Raw genomic sequence first — 21006 nt, forward strand, 5'->3', positions numbered from 1 at the left:
AGAAATTCAACCGTAGCTCAGATTGAAATAAGTTATATATGAACAATTATCAGAAAAATTCAATCTATCCATCTGTACTAGTTTCATGCATGTCAACCCAAGTTATACCTGCTGTATACGTGAAAACACATGAATGACATTTATAAAGGCTTATTTTGGAGTTGCATTTGAATCTTTGGTTCAAATGGACTTCAATCAAATGAATGCTAGATGCATTAGCTCAAAAAACATCACATCTACATGCCATGTTCATGCATCATATTGTTGCATATGATTGTGTATTGATTGTCGACACTGTTCCTTCTCGATAGGTCCTGCTCCGGAGAGTGTTCCAGAGTACCTGTCTGTGGAGCAGTGCCCCCCTGTTGATCTACCAGGCAAGCAAACCCCCCTTGTTCATTCCGATACAATCCCACTCTCTCGCTCTTGCTCTCTTTTATTGCATTAGGACAACAACGATTCAACTGCTACTTTATGCTGCGGTAGTTGAACCCATTCCTCTGCATGACCTGTCATTGCCACAGTAAATAGTTGAAACCCACTAGCATGTGTAGGAGTTGATTGAGCCATGTTGTGTTCCTACCATGCCATGCCTGCTATTGCTTAGAGTTGTGTCAGGTCTGATTCATTGGGAATGAATTGGAGTGTTACGATATGTTCTGGTGCTGAGAGTTAAGTGTGTGAACATGATTTGGTAAAGGTAGCGGTGAGAGGCCATGTAGGAGTACATGGTGGGTTGTCTCACTGGAACCGTCCTTAAGCACCGAGTTCTCTGTATGTTGTCCAATGACTAGCTACTACCACACATTGGGTTCCGGTAACTCGGCCCGTCTCGACTTATTAACCAACTTGATCTCTGTCCAGGAGTTGCAACTAGTCTCTGGTGTTTGTAGGTAGTGCTATTTTTCTATCGAGTGGCACCCGGCAGGGTGCGCTTGGGACAGACTAGGCACAGGTGGCACGGTGTACCAAGTGGCACCCGAATGGTGGGCTTGGGAACCCTGCTCACATCGTTTGGGGCCGTGAGCGACACCCCGGCCGGATCTCCTTGCGGATGGAACCCGAATAGGCGATAAACCTGGACTAGAGTCTTGTGTGGTTAGTTAGGTCGTGGCTGACACCCTCGCCAGGCTTCCGCTTGAAGGTTGCCGAGATACATGACGTGTACATGGCGGTAAGTAGCGAGAGCGTGTGTAAAGAAGTACACCCCTACAGGGTTAACAATGATCTATTCGAATGGTCGCGTCCGCGTATATGGACCTCTTGGATGCTTACGTGGTACATAGACAACTTGAAGTGGGTACTCTAAAATGCTCAAGACAAGTGTGAGTGCTATGGATGGCCTTCTCGTAGGGAGATGGGAATTAATCCATATTGGTGTATTGATGTGGTAATTAGTGGACTCGTGTGCGCTTTGTTACCTCAAAGAAGTTACTCGTAGTCGTAGAATAGGTTAGCCACTGAGTCAAAGCTGGCTTGCTGCAACTGAACCCCACATTGCCTCCTTGATACTAATGCATGTATGATAGGATCTGATGTAAGTCTTGCTGAGTACCTTTGTACTCACGTTGCTTAATTTACGTTTTTTCAGATGAGACATCTGTCTCAGTAGTAGTTCTGCATGGACTTCGACGACTAGCTTGTTACCTCAGCTACGATCTTGTACCCTTGGGAGGGTCTTGTAGATAGTTAGGCTTCTCGGCCTTTTTCTTTTGTAGTTGTCTGTACCCAGACATGTAATGCTTCCGTTGCTTGTATGCTCTGAATGATGGGTCATGAGACCCCTGTTTGTATTAAATGCTATGTGGCTCTTCTGGGCCTTTATCTATATGAGTTGTTGAGTTATGTTGTGATGCCATGTTGTACATCACATACTTGCATGTTATGCGTACGTGTAACGTGTATTGCTAGATGTGGGATCTGACAACCTAGTTGTCTATCCTTGGTAGCCTCTCTTATGGGGAAATGTAGTCTGGTTCTTCCACAGAGCCATGGTTGTCCGCTACAGCCCGGTTTACCGGAGTCCTGCTTGCCCAGCACTACTGCTCCGGAACACTTAGACTGGCCGTCATGTGATTCACTTCGTTCCTGTGTCTGTCCCTTCGGGGAAATGTCACGCGGTGACATCCGGAGTCCTGCTAGCCTGCTATAGCCTGGGTTCCCGGAGTCCTATTAGCCCAGTTGCTACAGCCCGGATTCACACGCTGCTGACCGACATGCTCGATGTTGTTTTCATCTATGCTTGTCCCTGTAAGTTAGTGCCACTTTGGGTTCACGACTAGTCATGTCGGGCCGGGTTCTCTGTCATATGGATGCTAGCGACACTATCATATACGTGAGCCAAAAGGCGCAAACGGTCCCGGGCCATGGTAAGGCGACACCCGTGGGAATACCGTGCGTGAGGCCGCAAAGTGATATGAGGTGTTACACGCTAAATCGGTGTGACTTAGAATTGGGGTCTCGACCCCGTCAGCCGCCCACCATTGCTATATAAACTGCTACGCCGCCCATAGCCACAGTCATCCGCCTCCGTTCATTTTCTCCTATCCAAACAACTCCCACCATGGCTTCCTCACGCTCCAGCGCTCTTCGAGACGGGCGGACGACGGTCCAGAAGGAGATGGCAGCCATTGCTGCCGACTAGCTGGCCGGCAGGCAGCCGGAAGACGACGACGTCCCAATGGAGAACGTGGTAGTCGAGGATCCGGGCCAACCCCCTCCTCCGCGCCATCCTCGCTGGTGCATTCCATCATGACCATCGGCAAGGCTCGTGCCCAAGACATGGACATGGTGAGGCAGAAGCGTGAGGAGCAGTTCTGGGAGGCGCAGGCCGCCGCCTCCGACAACCACCATGTCCTCCAGGAGCACCTGCAGGCGGAGGAGCAGATTGCTGCGGAGCGGGCGGAGCAGGTGGCAATGCTCGAGTCGTACCGCTCCGCCTACGAGAGCCGCCTCGCGCGCTGGCGGTACCGTATGCAGGTGGCGGAGATTGCGGCCGCCTACAAAAAGGGCGATGAAGCGGGCGAGGCGCTGTTTAGCAAGACCGATGACGAGGCGGAGGACAATGCCGGCTCCACCAAGGCCCCGCCCTGCCAACAACGAGGCAGGGGACATCACCGACTCCACCGAGGTCCCGCCCCGTTGGCATCGAGGAGGAGGACTTCGCCTGCTTCGGTGAGGCCCTGCTCGGCCGAGGCCCCGCCCCGCCAACAACGAGGCAATGGACATCACCGGCTCCGCCGATGCCCGCCCTATCGGCAACGAGGGGGAGGATTTTCCCCTTCTACCGAGGCCCCGCCCCGTCAGCAATGAGACAGAGGACATCACTGGCTTTGTCGCGGCCCCGCCCCACTGCCAACGAGGCCGCGCCGCACAGAAAATGAGGAAGAGTAGAACACGGTAGGTCGCCGCCGCTCGGGTCCAAGTAAGGCCACCGCTGCTACCCTCCGGTTGAAGCCAAGCTTGGCGGGTTGAACAATGACGGCCGATTAGCTTCTTGGCAGTGACATGGAGTCGGAGAGTTGTACTGGAGAATAAGCTTCTGTTTGGCTCAGGTGGACACGGGAAATGGGCGCCGGAGATCATAAATTAGGTTAATTAATTATACCTCCAGCGCACCCCTTTTTAGTTGAAGAATGTATGAAATGTAATGAAATCCGGCATGTTTATATGAAATCGGGCCGTGTATGAATGAATTTAGTTCGATTAGTTTGAATTCTTGCATCACTGGCATTGGATGAACATGCAAAACAATATGTACTAGCATTATTCCTAGGACGCATGGTGATCACCTCATTTACAGCAGTTTCGCACGTACTCCCTCCGGTCCTTTTTAGTCTGCATATAAGTTTTGTCTCGAGTCAAAGTATCTCTACGTTGACAAATCTTATAGAAAAAAGTATCAACATTCATAATGTAAAATCAACATTTTTAGATTCATTATGAAATGTACTTTCATAGTATATATATTTGGTAATGTTGATGTTGACATTTTCTAATATATATTTGGTCAAACTTTGACTTGAAAGAAATCTAATATGCGAAGTAAAAAAGGAATAGAGGGAGTACAAAAAGTTTGAGCAGTTTTTTAGCATGCATGTACACTGCAATCAAACTCTCAGGCCTGGCAATTCATAGAGAACATTCAAAAAAATTGGTGATTATGCATCTTAGGGATTCACATGTCAGAGCCAATATTTACTTCACAACTGAAGAATAAAGAAAAATCGATCGATGCTTCTGACAGCAAAGGGCGTCCCATCCGAACATATCAAACGCGTGTGTTCTTGCTAACATTAATGAGCAAAATTTGACAAAGTTGTCCCATTCCAAAATATCAAATGTGTGTCTTTTTGCGTACATCAATGAGCAAACTTTGACAAGGTTTTCTCATTCCAAAATATCAAATGCCTACGATTGTGGAATGGGAGGGGTTTGTGATCAGTTCGGACATTGACATGGCACCTCATGCTAAATAAACCAGTTGTTATTTTTGTGCAGTTCCACCAAAATCAACCAAATTCACGCGTAGCATGTATGATTTCGCCTTTATGTTACAATGCCTTGAACATATCAGCACCTCCTTTCTTGTAGCTAATTTTTTGGCTAGAGGTGGAAATGAATGATTCGAGAATATTTGACGTATTGTGCATGATGAAGTATAATGGGCACGAACCATGAGAACATTTTGTGCAGTTCCCATTGAAATCAAGCTGAGCACCCCTGTTTGCATAAATACAAAAAAAAGTGATTAGTAATGCAAATTGTATTATGAATATATAGTTTACACAGGCACCTACATGGTCCATGTAGAGCACACATTTTAAAAAATGGAAATCACCAGAAAGAATCCTAGAACAACATTGTACTTGCCCATCATAGCAAAAAAGATGGAAATCTATGAGTCCTTCTAAGCTGAAGTTAGTTTGGTCTTGTGGGGAGTAATGTAACCATCCTTCAACTGCTCCCTCTGACAAGAAGATAGACTGGGCTTCTTCATCCTTGCATAATCAGAACTAGGCACTTCACGTACTCCATATTCTTCTTCAGAGGAGGAGAATCCTGTTCTGCAAAGACAAGAGAACAACTAAATGCTAGCATCCCTGTTTTCTCGAAAAAGGAAAGGAAATATTTAAAACAGCCATTACATTAACAAAGGGAGCAACTGATGAAATGTATAGTCACAAAGAGGTGCATCCTCATAGGAAATGATATGATACCAAACACAGTAGCTCAACTTGAACTGTATTATTACTTAATTTTATCAGTGGCTAAACGGTGCATTAATTTATTAGCAGCCTTAGACTAACATGCGAAACAATACCACTCTCTCATGACAGTAGCTAAACCGTAGCACAACACCAATAGAGATGACAAAGCTCAATCATATGGATGAAATCCATGGGCCGGTACCAACCTTTGTCAGGAGGTTTTTGTGTAGAGCATGCAGATGAAACACTTCTCTGGAACTATCCATTATTATCTACTGTGGTTGCCATGCTTACTATAAACTCCTCAATTAATTTAATGTTTGCAACATCTTCTTGTGCAGTTCCACTAAAATATATGTTATCTTCAAACAAGATCCTTGTTTGCATTAGTAGACATAATTACATATTACATAAGAGTTGCATCAAATCACAGTGGCAAAACAATTGCTCGTTCCAGCCATAGCAATAAATTAAGATACAAAACTATATCATTACTTGTGTCTTCACATTTCCAGTGCTTCATTACAGCACTGGGAGTTGATTTTTGTTCTTCTTCCGCACCACTTGGTTCAATAACAGACAAGCTTCGCCTTCAATGTAAGATTTGGCATGTCAATTATGGAGCACAAGTATAGCACTAAACAACAACATTACTTTTCTAATGACAGTAGCAAAATACATGACAACTATTGTGAAATATCATTATCTCACCTCAATGGGTTATTACGGTGCACATACAGATTGGAAGTCTGGTCTCCTTTTGTGCAGTTCACCAAAATCAAGCAACATTCACTGTTACAGCGGGGTGTTATACAAACGTTTTAACCCCATTCGCGACGGCGTTCTAAACCATCGCCTAGTGAGTGACTGCGATAGGGGGGGTCCTTCCCACATGACCCAAAAACCGTAGGGGATATGCCCTCCTGGCACACACGCTCGGCAAAATTAGGTCATGTGCGACTGGCTAGCGATCAAATACGATTATATGTACAATTGTGCTAAAAAAATGCAATTATACAGGACAAATTGTTTCCGGTCGTAAGTACATCCCACACAGTCAGTCCCCGCTAAACATTTTTCCATTCTTATGTACATTCCACACAGTCAACCAAGGAATACGTTTCCGTTAGTATGTACATCCCACACAGTTAATCCAAGAATTACATTTCCGTTCGTATATACATCCCACACAGTCACTCCAAGGAAAAAAGTTTCCGTTTACAAGTACATCACACACAAATTTTCCTATTAAATCGTTTGTGATAGTGTTGCCATTGCACATGATATTAACAATTTTATCGTTTACGTTATTGAATGCATCACTCACGATGCATGGAAGAAACTGCGTGGCAAAGGCTGTCCATCACACACACTTTTTATTTGGTAAACGTTTGCACAAGGTGGCCTAACACAAACATTTTTAAAGAGGATGTCATGTGTGATTGTTCATTGATCCAACACGGTTTATTCCTAGAAACTGTGTGCATTGCCTAAGGTCATCGCGCACGGTGTTTTCTCAATAACCGTTTGCAATAAAAACACAATTAGCAGGCTAATTTCCCTATTATTAATAATCCATTTATTAATCTAATTGACATTTCATATTAAGCACACAATATATTTCATTTCCATATTAAGGAAGCGGGATTTCATAATTTAAATACATCAGAGTACGACATCATATAACTTCAACACTCAGCTACCCCATTACACAACTGCACCAGCACCAAGTTTCACATGCAACATCTACAACATTTCTAAATTAGCATCATAGACGGGACATAGACAGATGAATCTCATCTAGAAAACTGTTGAAGCGGAAGGCGAATATTGAGCCTTCATTGATGTTGAAGGTCTTTGCAACTTTAGGCCAGTGCCTGTGGTTGCTTGACCGTCCATCCTTCATCCTCTTCAGGAACCTTCAATATTGAACCGTGGGTGTTGTATGAAAACCTTCCTCGCCTCCTGACCATACAGGTGGTTTGAGAGGTAATCATGGGTGAACTACTTTGGAAAGGCCTAAAAACAAGGATATGCATAAATATCTTCTCCAGATTTGAAATGGTGCAAAGGAATTAAAAAGACAAGGTATAATAGTTAGTACCATCCCATAGTGAACTGATGTCTTCTTCATTGTGCAGACAAAGATCTTGTTGTTTTTTTCGCTAAATTCTTTATCGTAACAATCTTTCTGAGTTTCCTGACTTGATTGATATTAATGGACAACTCATTCCCACATATGCAAAAAGGGTCAAACAGTGGGTCAAAACCTCTGACAGCAGGACCTACATGTGCAAGACCAAATTGTTAAAAACCTATTATTTAAAAACAAGAAGTGGAAAGGTGTGTTATTAACTGCAACAGGCCTAATATTTGAAAACAAGCAAACGTAGTCATTCAAACTTGTATTGTGCAGGTCTAAGTACACTAGTTCTAAGCCCTGTTTGCATCCATGGGTTAGAGTTAGTTTGAGCTAGTTTGGGCTCAAATAGCCCTAAAGTATCTAAACATGAGGGCTAGTTTGAGCTAGTTGCGTCAAACCCAGCCAAAACAACTATCCCATCCAAGTGGTGTTGATTGGGGCTAGTTCTCCTAGTGCATTTATTGTCAATCTAACATTTTCATCCAAACACCTCTTTGGCTAGAGTTAGTTTAGGGTTAGTCATTGTTTAGTATCATTGTTATTTAGGAAACGTAGGATAGCGTAGGATTTATTCTACCTTGACTTGTACTCCAAGATGACCATGTACTCCTATATATATGCCACGAGGCTCAAGCAATACAATCAACTATTCCACCAATCTCTCTCTCTCCCTTTTAACTGTCATGAGCTAGAAACTAACTCTAACCTCTAGCTAAGTTAGAGTATCCAAACAGTGCCATTGTTAAATCGAATGGAAAGGCATGTTCAATACTCCCTGCGGTCCTTTTTACTCTGCATATAAGAATTGTCTGAAGTCAAAGTTCATAAAGTTTGACCTTGTTTATATGAAAAATAATCAACATCTAGCATGCTAAAGTTATACAATATGAAAACTTAAGTCATGACACATGTACTGATATTTATTTCGTATGGTGAATGTTGGAATTTTGTTCTATAAAGTTGGTCAAACTTTACGAGGCTTGACTTTAGACAAATCTTATATGCGACCTAAAAAGATTCGAAGGGAGTACAAAATGCTTAACAGCAACCAAATATAGTCATTCATAGAGCTATTTTTAAATTTGGTATTGATGAAATTGAACTGCACAGTTCATACTAGCACATATAGAACATCACACTGTTAATAGCTGAAATAAACAAGGCATACTACGAACAACCAAAGATGGCAATTGAAACTGGACATATGCTAACTACAAACAACCGAACAACCATAAACCGTAGAAATAAACAAGGCGTAATGCAAATAACCTAATATAGCAATAAATATTTGACAGGTTCTCACTACAAAAGGGGTTCAGGGAAAAAAACCCATGGGTTTCCTCTCTTGTCACAGATTGGCTCCTCCTCGTGGTCGCCGTCGATGAGGTCTGACTTGCCAGCTGAGGATCCCAGGCCAGCGTCGCAGAAAAGGTCATTCAAAAATGACAAAAGGGGCTCCATGGCGATGAAGGATAGCAAATTGTTCATAATGAGCTGCAGGAGATCAGCGGCAGGGCCATCGATAAGATCGACGGCTGTCAAACCCAAAGGGTTGGGGGTGGGCAACTTAACTTGTGACATAACCTGCGTCAAGTCGTCGGTGTCGATGACCTCGATGTCATAGCCGGCATCCGCGACATGCCATAATACTCTAGCCTGCTAATTGAAAGGCTCAATCTAGGTCCAGTCACTACAAAAAAATACACTTCTGTGATGATACGTGTTTGTCACAGTAGGTCGCGTTTTTGTCATGCATGTACATCCATGACAAATTTATGACAGAATCAAGATAGTCATACATGTGCTGTCGTAGAAGTGTTCCATGAGATTACCAAAATTATCATCACGGAAGTGTCCACTTCCATGACGATAAATCGCGCGCCACAGAAGTGCTTTCATCAAGGGTGACCGACACGTGGCATCCACCGTAACGGGACGCCGTTAAGCTATCGGGTCGGGTTTTTTATCCGATAACCCGTTAACAGCCCTGGGGATTTTCCACGTGTAAAATCATCATTGGCTGGAGGAAACACGTGTCGGCTCATCACTGGGACAGATGTCATCCACTCATTGGACAGAAGGCGCCTATGATACGTCGACACGTGGCACGGCCCAACAGTGGCCCATTCCTGTGAAAAGGCCGGCCCGTTTGACTTGGTCAAAAGCTGGCGGGCCGGCCCATGGAAAGCCTGTTAACGGCCTGTTCGCATATAGCCCATTTACAGCCCGCTACCCAAGGCCCGTTACGCCATATTCGAATTAGGCCCAGTAGCTATGAACAATGTATTACTTTACACCCATTAACGACCCATGGTGAAACTGGCCCGTAATGAACAGTGTATCACTTTATACCCATTAACGGCCCGTTATTCCGTTGGGCCGTTTCCAGCCCATGTTATCTTTCGGCCTTCTCAGAGCCCATTTATTCTTGGGCTATTTTCCAGCATTCGTTTACTTACGGCCCATTACTGTCATGTTCTGCTTGTGGGCCAAATTCAGCCCGTCGTTACAGTCGGCCTGTTTGTGGTCTGTTAATACGTTGGGCCATTTTCATAGCGTCATCAAATACGTCCTATTAACGATGGCCCGTTATGGTCGGCCCATGAACGGACGATTCCAACTCTAGCCTGTTTACGGCCAGAATGCGGTATGTTTAGCCCATGTTTGGCTAATGGATCATACGGCCCGTATAAGGCCCATTGATGATACGACCCGTAGAAGGCCCATTGTTTCTACGGCCCGTAGAAGGCCCATTGTTTCTACGGCCCGTAGAAGGCCCATTGTTTCTACGGCCCATAGAAGGCCCACTGTTTCTACGGCCCGTAGAAGGCCCCCTGTTTATACGGCCCGTAGAAGGCCCACTGTTTCTACGGCCCGTAGGAGGCCCAGTGTCACTATAGTAAATATTAGCCCATGGTTATTGTGGCCTAGTTTTTAAAAATAGCTTATTGCAGCCACTAGCAAACCGCAGAAAAAGATCTGCACTGACTACAAGCAAACAAATAAACAAGACAACAAGGAAATAAAGAAGCAAGCAACTTACACTAGGCTATCACGGCTATTACACATATTACATCCACTGGGCATCAAAGTTCGCCACCAGTGCAAATATAGGGATCACAACAGCATATAAACGCCGCAGCAAAACAAGTCCAGAACTGAAACCACTTCAGAAGAGCTCAAGAAACAATATCCTGGGTACCCATAATGCTGGCAAGATGCTTAGCAAGCTTATTAACTTTCTCTTGTTTGGCGCTTAAGTCCTCCAGCGCTTGCTGTTGCACCAGAAAGTATGCATCTGAATTCTGCAGGGACTTCCTCAGTCCTTCGGCTTCCTGTCGCATAACATATGATCGATGTCTTTCAACTTGAAGTTGATACTCAAGAAGCCGAACTGATTCAGGCAACGAGTTCGGAGAGCTGGTGCCAGCAGTGGTAGCCAGTAACTCGAACACTACATCAAGACAGGACTTTGGGGTTGTCTCAGTGTCTTCAATATAGTTTTTATCAGCTTTCTTGGAGACCAACAGGGATGTCTCACTATCTTGAACCTTATCTGCATTACTTCCTTTACCATTGCATAACAGGGTACTCTTCTCCAATGTTTTATCCGCGTTCTAAAAGAGAAACAAACAAACACATCTCAGGTTTACAATGTAGTATATGAAACTCATTTTGGTAAACCAGTTCAGTAGTAAGGTGGACAGCATAACAACATGAAACAAACATATATCTATGTATTATGGTCACTGTATGGTCTATATCATTCTAGTTTATGTTGCCAAATCAAGATAGATACAGTTCGAATAATATCTATTTAAGACAAAGCAGCATAGACAGAATATAAGTGTGGGAAACTACACAGCAATAACAACACTTGTAATGTGCATGGCATGAGAACATAACTGTTTATTCAATTGAAACTGAAATCAACATAGAGCAAGTTACAACAGCAAACAGCCAAACACGTTGAAGAAACAGGTTTAAAACATACCTGTTGCGCCATTGGAGTTTCAATTGCATCCTTCAAATTTGAAATTAGTTGGTATCAGTAAATACAGTGATGCAAGAGCAAAGTAGTATGAACCATAGCTATGGAACCTGACCTGAGAACAATTCTTCTTCTGCTTTAAGCGTTGACTTCGGGTTCGGAGTGGTGGTCCCCGTGATTTGGGCACTGCAGTTGCCTTACTAACTCCTCGTGTTTGGGTGCTCTGTGCTGGAGACGGTGCTGTGTCAACGGGAATTGGGTGTCTATCTGCTGGGGTTGGGGTTAGAAGGGGTGTAGCTGGTTCTCTGTCAAACTGGGTAGGGGTACAATCTGCATGAGTGTGGGTTATGTGTGGTGGGGCTGGTTCTTGGGCAAGTACAACCGTGGTTCTATCTGCATCGACAGGTAGCACGATCTTTTCTGAAGACCGTGTTTTTACTCCCACAGATACTGCCATCACTCCCTCCAATTGAAATGGCTGATAAACAAGAAAAGTAATTGAATGTACAGACATTGTAAGATAGACAGGTGCAATGGATAGTAGGGAAGAAAACAGGGCATGAAATAATTCACATTTATGTTGTCTAAGCAAACAGAATAGCAGGACATAATTTCACATATATGATGGCTAATTAAACAGGATAGCATGACACAATTTCACATGTATGATGGCTAACTAAACAGGATAGAATGACATACTTCAAAATATGATGCCTATGTAAACAGGATGACATGATATAACTATATGATGTGTCTATTAAAGTGGTTGGCATGCCATAAATCACAAACATGCCGTCGATGGAAACATGATGGCATGATATAATTCACGGATAGAATGACATAATTTAAAATATGATGACTATGAAAACAGGATGAGATGATATAACTATATTATGTCTTTAGAAAGTGGGTTGGCATGCCATAATTCAGATACATGTTGTCTATGTAAACATCATGGCATGACATAATTCAAATATATGATTTATATACTAAGGAAGTGAGCAGAGGGCAATCGCATATATGATGTGTCAACTAAGGAGATGGCATTCTGTATCGTGGATATGATGTAAAAACTAAGCATTGCAATACAACATATGCATTATATGAGTAATATAACCCTGCCAAGTTTGAGGATACACCTCAGGGGGATAATAGGACTGGTCATCTGCCTCTGAATCCTCCTCTGAAGAGCTATCTGTAACCAGCAAGATATCTGCTTCAGCAGGTAGCATTGTCTGCTCTGAAGACCTTGTTTTCACTCCAGATTTCTCCATCACCAATTCAAATGGCCGATGCACAGGAAGAGCAGTTGAATATACAAACATTGTCGACAAAAGCAATGAGAAATACAAAAAAAAGGACGGCATGATATAATTCACATATATGACGGTTGCCTAAACAGCATGGCATTGCATAATTCACATACATAATGCCTTGCAACAAGATAACATTGCATAATTCACATATATAATGTCTTGCAACAAGATGGCATTGCATAATTCACATATATGGTAATTAGACACTAAACATGTGGCATTCACACAAAGCATGTCTAAACTAAGCAAATGACATAGCAATGCAAGATAGCATACGCACGATATGAGCAACATAACCCTGCCAAGTTAGGGCATCCACCTCGGGGGGAAATATTACTGGTCATCTATCTCTGAATCCTCCTCTGAGGAGCTATCGGTAACCAGCAAGACATGCGCTTCATCAGATAGCATTGTCTGCTCTGAAGACCTTGTTTCCACTCCAGATTTTTCCATGACCGTGCCGAATGGCTGATGCACAGGAAGAGTAATTGAATGTACTAAAATTGTTGACAAATTTAACACGTAATAAAAAAATGATGGCATGATATAATTCACATATAAGATGACTGGCTAACCAGGGTGGCATTGCAAAATTCACATATATGATGCCTGGCTAGACAAGAAGGCATTGCATGATCCACATATACGATAAAGAAACTAAACATATGGCATTGACACAAAGCATGTCTAAACTAAGCAGATGACATCTTTAATGTATACAGTAAGCAATGCAAGGCACCATATGCATGATATTACCAACATCAGCATGCCAAGTTAGAGCGAAGACCTCATGGGGTAAATAGGAGTGGTCTTCTCCTTCTGAATCCCCCTCAGAACAGTTATCTTCCTCTTGATTATGATCCGAAATGGGTGGAGGGAGGCTGCCTTTGCGCCCACCATGGAACGACGTCTGCATGAAATTTTATTGCCACGCAAGGCTCGTCTCTTTTGCTCTACATGATCAGTTCCATTGTGTACAACAACTGGCATGCATAGGAATAAAACATAGTGAGATTATGTAAGGAGTGCATGCACAAATTCAGAGTGATGGTAGCAAACTATGGATAGACCCAAAACCAATGATAGCAGGCAGATAATAGCTTTAGTTAAAAAATACAGATAATGGCTACTTTAACGTTTGTTTGCACCCAACATGAAACTCATAGTAGACACCGGAGATTAACCAGATAGTAGACAGATAGTACTGATTGCTGCCCCAATATGTACCCCACAACCATTTAAAAACTCAAGTTTCAGCATTAGTTTGGACCTGAATCGGAGTCTAATAGGTGAACACGATGATAATGTAGCATGTCATCATATTAAGCGACGCATAACGTAAGCAGACACGGAAGAGTGCGACCTCTCTTGCGGACTCGCGTAGTCCTCAAGGTCATCTGCTCAGTTGATGATGGTAATGCAGTTGCCATGGCTGCCGGCGGCAGGGAAGAAGATCTGAGGCGGCGAAAGACAGTCTGGAGAGCGGATCCCTGCTGTGGTGAACCCTTCCGTCGTTGGAGCAGCTGAGCTGGGGTGGAACAGAGTGCCGCAGGAGCAAGACAAACCACACAAGGTTTTCTTCGACACATATCTGTAACAGAAGTAATTGAGTAAGGGCTTGTTTGAATTTGAGGATTCTAACAATGCAGGGATAGGATATAGACAGAAATAGGATAGGAATGCACGTGCAAAACAGAGAATTTAAAAACACAGGATTTCTGGCAATTTGGGTGTTTGATTCACAACAATTGGAAGATCACATGATGCAAGAAAGCATGGTGAGATTAAGTCAAACCACAAGAAAATGTACGGTTATAATTCTATTATGCTACTATCTCTTAGTCTTGTGCTTGATGAATAGGAATATGAAAAGGAGGAGAAGTGGAAATTAGAATTCCTACGATCTTTCTTTCAAGGAGACACTAAAGGAACAAATCCTACAGTTTTCCTTTGCTCCATTCCTTTGCACCAAATTCATGAAAAGTAGTACCATAGGAAACTTTCCAATTCCGATGTTTTTATTCACTTTTCCTTTCAAGCACTGGCGATTCTAGTAGGCAGGCTTGAGCAAGGTAAATCCTACACTAAAAAAATGTTTTTGTGCTACTTCTATTACTTTGGACCCAGGCCACTGCCATACTAGCTCAACTCCTAGGCCCATCGACAAATGCACAGCTCACACGCGCAGAGATAAATAATGATGGCGTTCAAGAGAGTCCATCACGGATAGCTAAGTTGCCAGGTACCTCACTGCTTGTCATATAGTAGGATAAAATAATCGTATTTCCCGTTACTACGAGTGCTCAGTGGACAATATATATAACATGTAGAGTAAAAAAGAGATGCAACAGGTGTAGAACCTCTTTGGCGAAGCCATGTCGATCTCAGCGTGATTGGGTTGGCCGACGAGGATGCTCCGGCTGACTTGGCTGTCGGAGGAGGGGAAGAAGATCTTAGGCGTCTGGAGATGGAGCCCGAGGTACTGCTCCGCTGTGATGGAAGGTTTCATGGTTGGAGCAGCTCCGGTGAGTTGTACGAAGCCGAGGCTGAAGCAGGACAAGAGAGACAACGAACAACGTTAACCTGAGTGGAATTCTAATAGCATCTCCAATACATGATGTAAAATACATAACCACAAAGTGCAAGATGTAAAATACACCAGCCGCTCATCTCTGAACTTAACTGTCAAAACTGAATTTAACTGTCCAAACTGAACTTAACTGTCAAAATTGAACTTACTGTCGAAACTGAATGCACTAGCAAGGTGAGGCTACACGTCGGTCGACTGACTTTTTCATCTCTGGTCAGTCGATTTTGCAGCCGTTGGATACGAAATGAAGGGCCTGCGGTTCATCTTCAACCTCCACCCCCCTAAGCCGCCAGCCACCACTGGCCAAACAGCAGCCCCCCGCTGCCCCGCCCGCCCCGAAAACACTCCCCACCGCCGGTCCGCCGCCGCCCCGGCCATCCCTCTAGGCCCCCCCCGTGCCGAGCTTTTTCTCCGGCGATCCCCACGCCACCGCCCGCCACCGCCGGCGACCACCGCCCCCATCCTGAACCCTAAGATAGATAGTGGGGTACCTCTCCGGCGAGCCCCCCTCCCCGCTGCGGCTGGTTCTTCCTTCACCCCGGCGAGCCCCCCCCCCCCACCCCCTGAAAATCGACTGACCCAAAAGTCGATTCAGTCGACTGAAGTGTAGCTAAATCGGAGCAGCATCGCAAGCAAGAGCAAGAGCGAGAGCAGCAGCGCGAGCAAGAGCAATAGCAAGAGCAGACCAGGCAGGGGACCGAGAGCAAGAGCAGAGCAGCAGCGCGAGCGAGAGCTAAAGCAGCAGCAGCTCCTACTGATGTGGACGTCGCCGCCGAGGGAGCGACGTCGTGGAGGAAGTGGCCGGCGACGCCACCGTGGATGGAGCCGCGCCGTGTCGGCTCGGGACTGAGCGCCGGCAGCACCGTGAGATCGAATCAAGAGGAAAATGCGGCGATTAGTGTACAACCTCTTTGGTGGCGCCGATTAGGCCGCAGCTTCATCCGAGGAAACGGTGATGATGATGCTCTTCCGGTGGTGTAGGTGTAGACGGCGGTTTGGCAATGGAGGTGGCGCGAAAGACGAGGGGAACATCGGGGCAGCTCCTTGGAGGTGGAGGACGGGGTGGCTAAACCGGCGGGACGATGAGATCGACGACGGATCCTCATCCGGTACGGTGGATGAGGGACGTCGAGGTGTTGCTGTGGACGACGTCGTCGGGGAAGAGGCTCCGGTTGGGTGGCGGACGGAGCAGGGTGTGGGGTTTCGTCGCGGGTTTTCGCGGCCTCGGTGTACGAATGGGTGGGCGGATGGGATGGCAGTGGGGAACCATGGCTTAGAGACGCGCTTTTCTGAAATGTGGGGTAAGTTACGAAAATACCCCCATTGATTTGAGGCGGTTCTTTCGGTTTAGGGGTACCACGGGCATTTCACGTGTCGGGATATCACAGGAGGTGGGAGTTTTCACGCGCGTTGTAATTTCGGAATAGCAAGGCGCGGGTTGAGATGGAGGGAGTTGGCGGAGCACAGCGAGACAAAGATATATCTTAAATATTTCGGGCTAACAAGGCGCGGGTTGAAGAGGCGGGAGTTTCGCAGCACGATAGATAGAGACGCTAGCTTGAATTTTCGGCATAACAAGGCGCGGCTTGAAATTTCGGAAGAACAAGCTTAACGCGTACCAAAAAAAAAGACAATTTGCACCTCAACACGCACAACACACACATAAACACCATTTAGACTAGAGTAAGGTACACGTGCATTACACGCATGAGATTTGGCAACCAAATTATGAATAAATACCACATTATAGCATGCAAGCTTTGAGTCATATATGCATGATGTAGATGTTCGTTTAATTCTTATAGTTCATTTCATTCAAAATCATCTAGTTTTTATAAGAAAGCTAATCTATTTTAAGATTCATGGAATTGTGCGTCGTAAGACATAAAGTAAAAACAAATAATGGCAAATCATGTAGAAAAACATTTGGGCAATTCTGATACGGAAGATTCTAGAAAAAATAAGAAGTGCTTGTGTTTTGATGTTTGTGCATTATGCTTAAGTTCAACCATGGAGTCTTCTAGATTATACATGTGGCGAAATCTGGTGGAATCTAGATGATATCCAACGGCCAGTAGTGCTCAAATTTGCCATCTTTGGACCATCGGATTCGCCTCATCCAACGACCATCTTTCAAAGTTAAAGTTACCCGCACACAATATAAAAAATATAAAATATAATATATATATATATAGGGGTATAGATATAGATATGTGATGCGAAAGCCGCCCATCATCTCCAATTAGAATAGTGTGTCCATGCACGGATGCGACGTGGCCAAATGATGTCTGCCATCGGCATCTCAAATTCAAATTAGTCTGACCTTGTTCAATGTGTATACATTACAACATGCTCGTTTCCAAACCACACCGCGCAGATCTCCGTTATATTCATGCATGCATGGGTTTCAAACATCAGGATCTCTTATTCAAATATTTGAATTCAACTTTACATTGATTATGACCTCAACTATTCTTTTACACCCACACAGTAGTCTTCTCTTTATAATTGTACCACTAACTTTCTCTCGTGCATGCATGCACACACACTACCAGTCGGCATTATCCATCGCACGCATGCAATCTTTTTCTTCAGGTCGGTCTCCCATGAAGGCACACACCCACACACATCCCCCTCTCCATCATATCGGGCATTCTTTATCTCTCACGCGTGCATGCGCAACGATCGATGTTCCTCTATGTATGTGTGTATATAGTTAGGTCTTTCATAGTTTTCCAAACAAACCGATCAATCGATATATCCAGTGGGGTCTCACCCTCTTTCCCACGTCCACATCGATCAAATCTATACCTCTCTATATAGGATTAACATATATAGCTAATACACCCACATTAATTATATATCCAATGTCCCCCTCTCATCATCCATGCCTTCCGCTTCATCTCTCAGACGCGTGCACAATGGCGAAGACAGGGGGTAGTAAGGGCCCTGCCCCACTCCCCCCCTAACATCACTATATATCGAGGCTAATATGAATGTGATCATTAGACAATTGCTGCTAAAAATGTTTTAAGTTCATGAATTGACCCTCCTCGTAAAGGATTACCAATGCTTGGCCCCCTAGCTCATTTATTTTTCATGGCTCCGCCACTGCGCGCAACAGCGCACGTGTTCGCCCCTCTCTCTAAATATCGATCTCGCACTTGTGCATTCCTTCATAGTCTCCCTCCACTCGGCCCCTCGCACCATCTTCTAGCCCCCACCGGATTTTGCCACATGTACAATCTAGTAGACTCCATGGTTGAACTTAAGCATAATGCACAAACCTCAAAACAATAGTGGTTCTCTTTTGTTCTAGAATCTTCCGTATCATAACTGCCCAAACTTTTTTTCTAGTTGATTTGCCATTATTTGTTTTTAATTTATGCTTTACAACACACAATATCATGAATCATAAAATAGATTAAGGGTTTCTTTGATTCAAAGGATTCTCAAGGAATTTTGGAGGATTCTAATCATTAGGAATTTTTCCTATCATGGTTGTTTGATTCGTAGGATTGTAAACCATAGGAATTTTTCCATATGATTCATTTGCACTAGATTTCATAGGAAACATCCCATCCACTCAAACCTCTTTGAAAGAATTCTGCGTTTTTTCTATGCACAATAAACACTTGTACAATCCTGTAGGATTCAAGACGACATTCCACTATAATCCCATGTTTTTCCTATTCCCGCGTTCATAGCTTTCTTATAAAAACTAATTGATTTTGAATGAGATGAACTATAAGAATTAAACGAAGGGCTACATCAGGCATATATGACTCAGAGCTTACATGCTATAGTGTGGTATTTATTCATAATTTGGTTGCAAAATCTGATGCGTGCAATGCACGTGTACCTTACTAGTACTTCGAGTATGTGCAAAACACGTAAATTAGAATACCAATGGCACGCTACACAGTGTCTCTCGTACAGTTCATGAAGCCACGTGGCACATGTGGAGGCGTTGTCGCGGCCTCCTTGCGTGGATTGATCACAGAGACGTGCTTCTGGTTCCACAAGAATGTACTCGTCCTAACTGAGCTATACTGGTAGTACATGCACGAAGCGAAGATGTGCACGCACGCCATGCACGCACTCATTCCTCGCACGCACACGCGGGTACACGGGCGGACGCAATTTTGTACCAAGATCCACCCCATGTGATAATTTGACGTGTGTAAAGTCGTTCACTTCATTTATGGTCAATTAATACAGCGCATGCAAATTGAGTGGACGTGAGGGCGGAAGAAAGACATTATTACTCCACTGCGCGCATGCGAGTAGTTAAATCGTGGGTTGCTAGTAGTACTTCCATTGGTCTCCTTCGTATTTTCTACCAATTTTTTATAGTAACATAATATTTACGCATTTGAGCAGTGTAGTACTTGAAATTTATGTTCCGCTAAACTCATCGGGAGCCGTTTCGGGCCTCAAAACCAAAACCATCAATTAATCTTTACCTTGTTCCCATCACATTCGAAAGCCTGCTCACACCTACTAGTACGTACCAAACCTGAACGTGTTCCCACTATGCAGGTATTAGTACTAGTGCTAGTACTTAGGTTATAAAAAGGGGAACTACCTAACCGAAAATTACTCTACCTTTCCTCCTCATAAGTGCTTCTTCTTCGTCCGTTGTTGCCATGGCCGGTGAGCAGAGCTCTAGGTCAAGAACTACTCGTAACAAGGGAGCGGCAACCAAGGCTGCGGAAAAAAAGAGAGGGCTCGCCGCCACGCAGAGACCTCGAAAGATCTCTCACGGGCAGGCGATGGCTCCCAGGAGCGCCCTAGCCGCGGAGGCGAACATGCCGAGCCAGCGGAGCTGGAGTCGTTATCCCTCGACGGCATGCCCGATCAGCTCAATAAGCAGAAGGAGTTCATCGAAGTCTTGATGGAGTTGCTGAAAGAGAGCCTCGACGACATGCCCGCTGAGCTCAATCAGCAGGGGGAGTTGACCGCCGGCTTGGTGATCTACTGAAGAAGAGCATTGCCTCGGAGAAGAAGGCGACCAGCGAAATCCTGCGACTTCAGGAGGACAAGGCGAAGCTCTGCCACGAGATCAACCTCTTGAAGGAGAAGAACACCGGCTGGAAGAAGCTGCATGAGAATAGTAGTTCCTCGATGAAGATGCTGCAGGACCTCGTCATGGAACAGAAGGAGGAGTTGGCGAAGCTCTGCATCGAGCACCCGGCTGCTGTCAAGGTACGTAATGCGGCCGTGGAACAGATGATGAAGGCTCGCGTCGAGAAATCCCGCGTCATGGACAGAATGAAGAAGATGGCAGAGGAGACGTGCAAGGAGATGGAGGTCGTGGAGGCGATGAAGAAGCAGTTATGACTCCGTGGCGAATTAGATCATTTGGGGTGATAATCTTCCTTCTTCTTTTGCTCCTGTGTTTCATCTTTTGCTTCGGGTGTTTCGCCGCACGTGTCACGTTCTCTGCGAGGCATGAATAGAACAATGGTTTTTTTAGGGAATGAATAGAACAATGCTAACAATGAGATGACTAGCAAATTAGATCATTTTTTATCGGCATATGGCACTAGGCTGCCGTGTTTCGTGCTCCTCCGTCGCAGTACTACTCCAGTGGAAAACTTGAGTATACCGCACGGTTCTTTGCTCCTCCTCGATCAGGTCGTCAGCGCATTTATACGAGCAGTCAAATCACAAGGCCCCGCCTTCCAGCAGTAATGAGCCGTCAAATCACAAAGGCCCTCGCCTCTCGTGAAACCGACCAAGCTAGTCTGCCC

This window comes from Aegilops tauschii, chromosome 7 (genome assembly GCF_002575655.3).
Source record: "Aegilops tauschii subsp. strangulata cultivar AL8/78 chromosome 7, Aet v6.0, whole genome shotgun sequence".
NCBI lineage: Eukaryota > Viridiplantae > Streptophyta > Magnoliopsida > Poales > Poaceae > Aegilops > Aegilops tauschii.